Source organism: Gekko japonicus, unplaced genomic scaffold (assembly GCF_001447785.1).
Source record: "Gekko japonicus isolate JY-2015 unplaced genomic scaffold, Gekko_japonicus_V1.1 scaffold144, whole genome shotgun sequence".
NCBI classification, from domain to species: domain Eukaryota; kingdom Metazoa; phylum Chordata; class Lepidosauria; order Squamata; family Gekkonidae; genus Gekko; species Gekko japonicus.
The window spans coordinates 726191-736891 of NW_015162478.1; the positions used below are offsets into that span (position 1 = coordinate 726191).

At 42.8% G+C, this 10701-nt stretch overlaps 1 protein-coding gene across 1 annotated transcript in view; it reads right to left on the reverse strand.

Moving 5' to 3' along the window:
* PLCG2 (phospholipase C gamma 2) overlaps positions 1–10701 on the reverse strand; it is a 98336-nt gene that overhangs the window by 87374 nt on the left and 261 nt on the right. The gene's annotated exons all lie outside the window — the stretch shown is intronic.

A 10701-nucleotide genomic window follows, 5' to 3' on the forward strand; every position in this document is an offset into this window, starting at 1 on the left:
TGAAGAGGCTTTTACTATGATAACTGGTTGCCCAATTTATAGTTAATCCAGAAGATTTAGAAGGTAGCACTCTGGATCAACTCTGGACTGGACCATTGGGCAAGAGGGGAGATCAGTTTAAAGAAGAGGTTCATCACATTATGGATATGTGGGTAAGACTATAAATATGAAATATCACTGAAAGGAACATTATAACAAATATTAGACTGCTTCTTTATTATTCCCTAAAGTTTGAAACACTGAAAACCACTCTCTTTTTTTGTTCAGTTGAGGACTTTAAGCAATGGGAAGGGTTTTTGTTTTGTTTTTTAAAGAATGATATTGTAATATTGAAACAGGCCATTTGTGAAACAACAACCCTGAGAGATTATTTTCTTTTTTAATAATGAGGAACTGAGCAGCAATGTGACATCTATTCCATGGCTAACTGGTCTAACCTTATACTTCAACGTGGCTTCCGATTAAAAGAGTATATTTTTAGAAAACCCTCATGTTCACGTTAACATCCTGAAGATGCATCAAGCTCTAGCAAGGTGCTAATGAAACAGATAGCTTTTCTTGAGCCTCAAGATTTTTTGAGCTAACTTTAGTTGGCAAAAGAGGTGTGGAATGAAGTTTCTCTCCTCCAGTACCATTAATTTGACATGTGTGACAGGCATTGCAAAATGCTGGACAATCAACACACCTGACAACCTGCTTTGGAACAGAAGTCAAAATCACCAGTTTTTCAAAAACTTATTTATTTTCTGCACAAACACACACCAGGAAGGATCAAAATTAAATTTCAAGCCTTATAAAATTTTCATTTCCCCACTTAACTCAGTTCTACATTCCTGGACATGAAGCTGCCATATGTCAAGTTAGTAAGATTTGTCAGGTCAGGCCACTGGTCTACAAACAAGACCAGCACGGCCTCCTGATTGGCAGGGGCTCTCCAAGGTTTCAAAAGTGCAGATATTTCCTAGTCCTGGTGCCTTTCTGTTTTATACAAAATGCTGCGACTTAAAGAGCAAGCGTAAGCAGGGGGAAGGAAGTAATTTAACCCTTTGCACTTTCATGCTGAAAATTAGCCTCCTCAAACTCATTTTGGCCCCTCTGGAAAAACCTTAGAAGTACCCATAACGTTTTATTCAAGGTGTGAGCTTTCATGTGCACACACACTTTGTCAGACAATGAAATGGAATTACAGATCATACTTGTATATATACAGGGTGGCTTGTTAAACTAGCATGCAAAATAGTGGAGATATTTTTTAACAGATAAAAAGAATGACAGGCTTGGTTTCTGGTTATTATCTGTTTGGGTTCAACTGGGGGGGGGGGGGGTAATAAATATGTCAGGACTGGAGATTGATGTACCCTAAATTGTGAGAAATGAGTCATTAAATCCCATCCATCTCCTTTCTAGCATGGAGGCACACTTTAAAGCATCTTGGCTGTGCGTGCACATGGAAGCTCACACGCTGAATAAAACTTTGTTGGTCTTAAAGGTGCCACTGGACTCTAACTTTGTTCTATTGCTTCAGACCAACACAGCTACCCACCTTGAAGCACCCATAACGTTTTCCTTAACAGGGGGTAAAAGCAGTCTGTGAGGATGATTTTTAGGGTTTAAAACAGGGCAAGGGTTAAACGGTCCTCTCCCACCATACCAGCCCGCCCCAGTCATAGCAGGAGGATAGTATAAACAAACAAGCAGAACTAAAAGCATCATGTCTGTATGTAAAGTGCCGTCACGTCATGGCCGACTTATGATGACCCCATAGGGCTTTCAAGGTAAGAGATGAACAGAGGTGGTTTGCCATTGCCTTCCTCTGCATAGTGACATTTGTATTCCTTGGTGGTCTCCCATCTGAATACTAGCCAGGTGCTGACCCTGCTTAGCTTCCGAAACAAGACAAGATTAGGCTAACTTGGGCCATTCAGGTCAGGTCTAAAGGGACCATAGACCTACATATAACATGTAGTTTGGCCTAAGCTATGGAGTTTCCCCCATACCTTCTAGTTGGCTCTTGTACAGCACAAGATTTATTCGTGGAAAGCAACAGAAAGAAATTATTCCTACTGGAATCCTCCCTCTCCACTTAAAATGGCAGGTGAGCAAAAATAATGGGAAGAAGTCAAACACTACTCTAACCGCAGGCTCCAGCATCTCCCTCCTTCCCTTCATCCTTTTCACCCACTGCCTTCATTGCCGGCCTTTCAATCTTTCAATTTCCTTGTTAATAACCTGACCCCAATGTCGTTTCTTTCCTTTCCATAGCCTCTTCTTCAGCCTAATTCCCACCCCCCATTTCTGTGGTTAACTCAATTGCCCAGATATTTATTAAAGACATTTTGGAAATATAGTATTTTCTCAAAAATATTTTAACAAAGTACAAAGACCAAATATTTTGGTATTTGAATTCTCACGTTCCTGTCTGGTGTGTGGCTTAGGAATGGGAATCATGAATCAAGCCACAACCCTGCTCTTCACAGTCATAATCCTACATTACCAGTAAGAACGTTTATCATATTGCATTCCCAAAATGCGGAGGGCCTAACTATATATTTTACTTGTTTCATTCCTAGGTCCTTCACAAGGACATTCCATCATTCAGGCCTTGTGAGTCCTATCATCCTATGCTCAAACCAAATTCTCAAGTGTGCAGGAGCCCAATTTGGATCGGGACCATGTTGCATGGACTTCAGCTTTCATTCTAGCACCATTATCTCAATTTGAAACAGCCCTGGGGAACCCATATTTGCCTGGTTGAGGAAACTTACAAGCATTCATGCAAATTTCCCCAAAGGGCCAATCAGCTTCCACAGGATGTTTAAGATATGGAAAGGAAAGGAGTCAAGCCCCTCTCCCAGTGCACCAGGGTCTATAGTCCAAATTAAGTTATCTGCATTCCTGGGAACTAAGTCCTGAGAATAGAACTCACAAGCCAAGATCAAAAGTCCCTCTGGAGAACCCACACAGAACACGACAAACAACTTGCAGTGAGACCCTCAGACATGCATATTCTTAACAAGAATCAAGACTGCAGCTGTAGCATTTGTCCGATGGGCCAAACTGTAAGTATTCTTTCCCATACAAGCTTTTTGCACAGTACGTGTTACCCTTCAAAGTTGTAGCTTTCATGTTATCTTGCTTGAATGCCACACCAGAAGAATCTACCCAACACCTTAAGAGAGTGAAGACTGTGCTCTAGACAACAGACACAGAATACACATAACGAAAGAAGAGAAAATGAACTATCAGGCAACCAAAACAGCCACTGGGAAAGGAGCAGCAACGCTAAACAACAGAGGTTGAAGGAGAGCAGCTACAAGGCTCCCAAATCGAGAGAGAAGAGGAGATTGGAGTTATACCCCACCCTTCACTACCCAAAGGAGTCTCAGAGTGGCTCCTTTCCCTTCCCCTCCCCACAACAGACACCCTGTGAGGTAGGTGGGGCTGAGAGAGCTCTGAGAGAACTGCTCATGAGAGAAGAGTTCTGAGAGGACTTGTAACTGACCCAAGGTCACACCAGCAGCTGCATGTGGAGAAGTGGGGTATCAAACCCGGTTCTCCCAGATTAGAGTCCGCACTCCTAACTACTACACCAAACTGAGCACAATGCTCAGACATGGTAGGACAGAGGCAGAAGAAAAATAGTCAAGAAGCTCCCTATTTGTCCTCTGATGACTGGACTACTGTCTTCCTTCCTGCAACATCTTCAAAGCCCTTCACAGTTTAGTATGAAGGTGGCAAATACAATGGGAACTAATCTAATGGGCACTGACCTGGCACAGTAATACTGCACCGGCTTTGAGTACTACACCCCACTAATTTGCATTGGAACCTGGAAAGACAGGGATACCAGGGAGAGCATTACCTAGCTAATGACAGGAGGAGTTTTGAGAAACCATCATCTGAGTCATTCAACCATCTCCTCAACCTAGTCTGCCCAAATCAACAAAACTGCTTTCATACATGTCCCCGCTTACACACAGAGGAAGACAGAATGATTTAAGCGAACACATGACAAATATTCAAAGCATGGATAAATTTAGTTTGAACAAAAAAGTGAACTTCTTTAGTGCAGGCTTTGAAGTTTTGGGAGGGATGCCAAGGTGTAACACACAGTTCCTACAGACAAAAAAACCTTCAGATAAAAGAATGAAATCCCCTCTCTCAAGTCATGTCACCCAACTGAGAACACTGTGTGATGTTGCCCAGCCTGTCCCTTGATAAGCAGCCACTTAAACAGTGCCAAACTTGAACGCCAACTTCAAGGCTCATGTGCTCCAGTAGTTCCAGGTTAGGATTCCATCAGAAGCCCACAAGGCACAGTGAATGCATATACAATCTGTTGATTGTTCTTTGTATGCATATTGAGTAGTTCTCATGTTACAGCCAATGCATGTTACAAATCCCACATTTATCCCAGGAGTCATCCCCAGTTTCACTTGTTAAGTGAACGCGCATTGGCTCTTTCAGATGTATGCACATAACAGGCAGCTTGTAACACGTGAACAGGTAACACATGTAACACGGTAACATGTGAACAGGGCTAGTGCTTAAACAGGGGAGCCTGTGGCACAACTCCCTCTTCCAAGCAGAGCTCTTCCTCCCTGCAGCATTCTCCACACTCTTCTCCTCCATGCAATGGCGATGAATTAAACTATCTTAAATACAAGGAGGAAGTAATCTAACAGGCTTTGAACTGGCATGGTAACAGTGTGCTGGCTTTGACTATGGCATCACAGTTATTATTATTATTATTTATTACGGTCAAAGACCCATCAAACAGCATACAGGATCAAAAAAGCAAACCCAGGTTACCAAAACATTACAGAGAAGAGACATCATAAGGAGTATTAAGGAGGAGCTTGCGCTTTGCAAATGCAATAAAAAGAAATTTAGCAACGTTCCTTGATATTGCAATGGATTTGCCCTCCAATAGATATTTCAGCGCAAGTTCCTCAGAATGCATTGCTAGTTGTCCTTGGACCCTAAATGACCTTAATATAGGTGTAATTAAGAGGGCTCTTTCTTCTGCATAATAAGAGCAATGAAATAAAATATGGGGGAGGGTCTCTATTGACTCAGAGGAGCATGAACAAAGTCTCAAATGCCTTGGGATATGTTGAAATCTTCCAGAAAGAACTGCCAATGGAAAAACATCAAATCTGGCTCTGGAGAAAGCCCATCTATGATTTGGGTTGGAGATATTAGCTAAATATAGAGGAGTGGTCATATAAATTTTGGGTTTCAGAGATTTATAGAGCGGCGGGGTTGCGGCGTAAGTTGTTTGCAGCTCAATATCTCTGAGACATTGAAAGACAATAGATTTTGCCCTGACATAGCCGCTTTCCAAAAGTTGGTACGGGTCTAAACCTAATGTTCTCAATTTGTTAGTGGCTCTAGTGGACCACTGGGGATAAGGAGATGCAGCCAATAGGAGTGGAAATAGCCCATGACATCACAGTAATTTGCACTGGAACTTGGAAATACAGGGATAGTTGGGATCAGGGCTATTTGGGGGCAGGAACGCACAGGAACGGCGTTCTGGCTGGCTCCTGAGTTGGCCACACCCAGTAGGAACTCATTAGCATAATAGGCCACACTCAACAGCAGAAACTCATTGGGAATGGCTACAGTAGGCGTGTGTGGCCTAACATGCAAAGGAGTCCCTGCTACAAAAAAAGGCCCTGGGTTTTGACAGCAAACAAGGTAAACAGAATAAGAAGCAAAGGGTGGGTGTGGCTGGATGACCACACTTTTGGCAACACAGGGCTGCAGCCTAATATGCTAATGAGCTGTGGTGGCAGGGTGTGGCCTAGTATGCTAATAAGTTTCAGCTGTTGGGTGTGGTATGTTATGCTAATGAGTTCCTGCTGGGCTTTTTCTACAAAAAAAGCCCTGGTTGGGATCAATGTTCCCTCTAAGCTGAGTTAGTGTGAGGTGGCTCACAGTTTTTTAGCCTCCGGCTCACAGATTTTTATCTTAGCTCAGGAAGGGTGGCTCCAAAGCAAACTGATTTATGCAGTAGTCAATTTGCTTGCTCACAACTTTAATGCCAATAGCTCAAAGGGTAGAGTTTTTGCTCATAAGACTCCACAACGTAGAGGGAGCATTGGTTGGGATAGGAAAATACTACCCACATAATATCTTGTACAAAGAAGATATATATGGAATCAAAGGAAACAGTTTATGTCCCTGTGGTCCACTGACAGTTTTGATTAAATTCAGAGGGGGGCTCTTATAAAATTAGGCCTCGATGCATGGCCTAGAAAACTGAAGAACACACATGGATTTTGTGATGGATAGGTTACTTAAACAATAAAATAAACACACAACCACTTCTCAGCCAGAGAAGTTCATCATCAAAGGGCTTCATTTAAGGCTACAACTTAAGGCCCTCTCCAAAATACAAATAGAAAACATACAAAATACAAATGAAAAAGATACAAATGGGTCATCTCCTTGTCTTTTGTATTCAACAAGACAGGTGCTCTTGATCAACAAAAGTTGTTTCCAGCCATTCTAGTCCAAAATCCAAATCCAAAAACAAACCACAGTCCACATAATACCGTTACTGAGACCAGCTATAATAACACAAAAGTGTGCATGCAAGCACCTAGCTTGAGGAAGAGTTATGGCAACCTCAAAAGTTCTTCAAAGTGCAACTGAACTCTTATTTTGTTGCAACCAATCAACATGGCTACCGATCAAGTTATAGAAAATTCCAGTTTTGCTTTAACTTGCAATTAGGTAACTGCTTTGTATAATACTGTATAATACTGTTCTACATGTTTGTAAACACAGAAGATGATCCCAAAATATATTATGTAATTTAATTTTCTGCTCTGTCCTATCCGTGGATTAGTCGTAGTGTGACAAACAATCTTCTAAAAAGTATCACTTACAAAATATGTATACAGTTTGAACTTTAAAAATTTACATACTGGTAAGACTTGGCTTAAGCCCAGCTACTAAATATGCATCCAAATATTTTTATGAAGTCTTTCAGCATCTTCAGTAAACTAGATTTTCATAAATGTTAAGAAGGGTATTCCCAGGCTGGAGAGCACCCAGCAAAAATCCTCAGAGTACTGTTGCTTTTCAAAAACTGGGACACAGATGGTAAAAATGGACATCCTTAGCTAGCCGGAACTATCACAACAAGCTAGAACTTGCTCAAGCTTTAGAAAGTTTTATGGCTCACAATTACTACAACAGAACAGAACTTGGGGAATTTCAACCTGTCGGAAAATGGGAAATTGTTCTTGCTTCAAAAGCATGGCCATGAAGAAGCATTGCAGCAGCTTCATACAGAGCTGGATATATATTTCAGATTTTTATGTAGCAACACCACATTCTCAGCAGCCCAGGTCAGACACCTGGGATGTCAGCTTTTCCTCACAAAACAGATATGGTGATTACTGCAAAATGAGCCTTTCTTACTATCTTCACCCAGGATCTCTTCTGTAAAGATGACCAAATACTGGAGAAAGGAAAGCCTAAGAAGAAACAATGCACAGTCTCCTAGCTGCAGCAGCTCTTCAACTATATGAGATTCTCACTGATTCAGAGAATGAGCCTTTTCCAAAATACACTTCCGGGCTGTAACATAAGAAGTTCCAACATCATAAGACGTTCCAACCAAGACAACTTGTGCATGAATATGGCTTTTTGTCATACCCATTTATTTACTTCATTTATACCCCTCCTTTCTCCTCAGTTGGAACCCAAAGCAACTCACAGCATTCTTCCATTTTATCATCACAACCCTGTCAGGAAGATTAGGCTAGGAGTATGGCCCAAGGAGTACCCCAACAAGCTTCCACGACAGAGTGGAAATCTGAATTTGGGACTCTCAGATCCTAGTCCGACACTCTAACCACTAAACAACACTGGCTCTCACAGACAAACACACGCACCTCCCTCCCTCCTTGCTCAGACCATGGTTCGAAACAAAACGCAGCTTCCCAGGAGGTCAGGTGCATCAGAGTTTGTTTTCTCCCAGTTAGCCAGAATTGTAGACCATGGTTTAATCCAGGTATACACACACAATTCGGCCAAATGCCTGCCTTTGTACCTAATGGGCAACCAGAGTGTTTCAGACCAACAATCCTTCATTGTGCTCCACATGAGGGAGGAACAAGGCATCTACGTGGCAGCAAGCTATTTTCATGCACACCGCCACTCAGTAGACTTCTGAATGCAGCCAGAGAGTTTGGCCGGTTGCCACCCCTCCTTTCCGAGAGCAACCCAGACAGCCTAAGTTAGCCTGAGAAACTGTGGCTTGTCAATATACAAAAAATATTAAAATACTGGCATACTGCAATTGTCTGCACTGCACGCACACATTTTTACCACACTCTCTAAAGAAAGAACCCGCTTCTACATTCACACCATTCCACTTTCCCCTCCTTCACTCCTAAATTGGCACAGTTATAAGCCGCCGCCACCCCCTCCCTACTGTTGAAAAGGCTTAGGGGAAGGTAGGGGCAGGCAGCTGGTTTCCTTCCCTCTTTTTCGCAGCCACCAACTGAGCAGAGAGAGAGAGAGAGAGAGAGCCTTCCGTCATTCTGCAGAGTCCAGAGCGAAGCTTACAGGGAAGATTTATTTATTTGAAAATTTATTTACTGCCTTGCTGTTCTGGGGGCAATTCACAACATGTTCAAACATTTAGAAATTGGAAATAAGGAAGTTAAGCAGCAGCAAGATTCAAGTGCAAATGCTTGGGTAAATAAAAAGTTTTAAACTTAGCAAATTAGCTGGCTTGGGAATACAGCAGCACGAAAAGCTACGGAACAAACAGCAGTACCGCTAAGAATGAGGGCACCTAAAAACAAGGCCATACCCTAAGATCTGTTGCAAGAGTCTTGCACTATGAACTGGGGGACTCGGGTTCAAATTCCCACTCTGTTTGCTGGATAACCTAGAGCTGGCCGGCCAATATAGATCAAGATGGGCAGCTGTGTTAGTCTGTCTGTAGCAGAAGAAAACAGCAAGAGTCCAGTAGCACCTTGAAGACTAATAAAATCTGTGGCAGAGTATGTGCCTTCATGAGTCACTGCTCACTTCTTCAGTTACTGCTCATTGCTCTCAGTATAACAAGCTTTGCAGGGTTGTTGTGAGGATAAAAAAAAGGAAGGAAGAATGCTGTAAGCCACTTTGGGGGCACACTGGGAAAGAAAACAGGGTATACAGATCGACATAAATAAGATCCTAAATGTCTTATAATATAGATCTTGAAGAACTTATAATACAGAGATCATACGCAACGTGTTTATCTCCCTCCATCCCTTAGTAATGGAGGGCACTTCCATGCTTGTTAGAATGAGTAACTTTTAAAGAAAGCTGACTAACTACTGGGAAGGGAAAAGGGGAGCAAGAAAGGAGATGTTGTAAAACAACCACAACTTGCTTAGTGTTGGATGGAGGCATTAAAAATGAATGCCACAGAACACGTACAGAACAGCAATTCCCTACATCATTAACTTCCCTAGGAAGTGAAATGGGACACATTTCCAGTGACAATTCGATCCCTGGCAATTTTTACAAACCACAACACTACTGCAAACAGACTCTAGAAAGCTCATAACCTTGAATACCTTGTTGGTCTCTAAGGTGCTACTGAACTCATCTCTAGCAAGACTTCTAAGCAACTGAAAAAGGACAAGATGTGATGTTTTCAAAATCTGCTTTTGGGACAGAGGTTCCTTCTGTGCCTGGCTGGGATTTATGCCAGGGGGAGGGACTACTAGGCAAAGTTTGAGCCCCAGTATCTTTTTATTTAACTTTATTTTAACTTTCACTGACTGCTGGGGCAAGCTGCAAAGAAGGAGTCACCATGGACTCTGGGAATGTGAAGGGAAGCATAGAGGAGGGGAGACTCTATTGTTATTTTATTTATGTGGAAAATTTCTATGCTGCCTCTCCAGGGAACCTGCCCGAGATGGCTTACAAAATAAAACATAACAAAGGCATGAAACATCAAAGTTATTAAAATCCAGTATTCCAAAAGACAACAAAGCAAAGCACAATACAGAAGATGGAGCTGCTTCAAATGGGTGTTAAACATTTCTCAGGGTAAACACAAAAAGGATGTTTAAAAATGTCAGCCCCTTAACTAAAAACCTGGGTGAACAGAATCATTTTAGTGCCCCCACATCCCTTAGGCACATCAGCCAGCTTCCTTCACTGATGGGGGGGGGGGGGAGCCACCGCCTGTAATCTAACACCTTCTTGTTGTTTTTTTAAAAAGACTTCTTGGATGTGCATTTGGTGCAATATTAAGAAAGGGCAATTAGCCATGACAACCTGTGGAGAAGGACAGCAACAGCTGCATGACAAGGTGCTCAACAGCAGTCCTCCGTCTCCCTGGAGGAAACCGGGGAGGGAGGGGGGCACTTCTATGCAAAATCCAACCTACAGCCCCTTTAAGAAAAAGACGCCTTGGATGAACAATCGGAGAGAAGATACTAGGAAAGAGCGACCAGCCAATGGCATTCTGTCCGAGCTGCATTCAAACGCACTCCTGAACATGTGCAGAGTGGCCCCTCCCTCCCGCCCTAGCTAGAACTGGGGAGGAAAGCGCCACTTCCAGGAACTGCCCTGTTCCCCGGCACTCCCCCATTCATCCCTTCGCTGTGCATTCGGCGGGAAGATGCGATGCGGAATTCGGAGAAGGCAAGGCGCCCGCGACGACCTGCTGGGGGA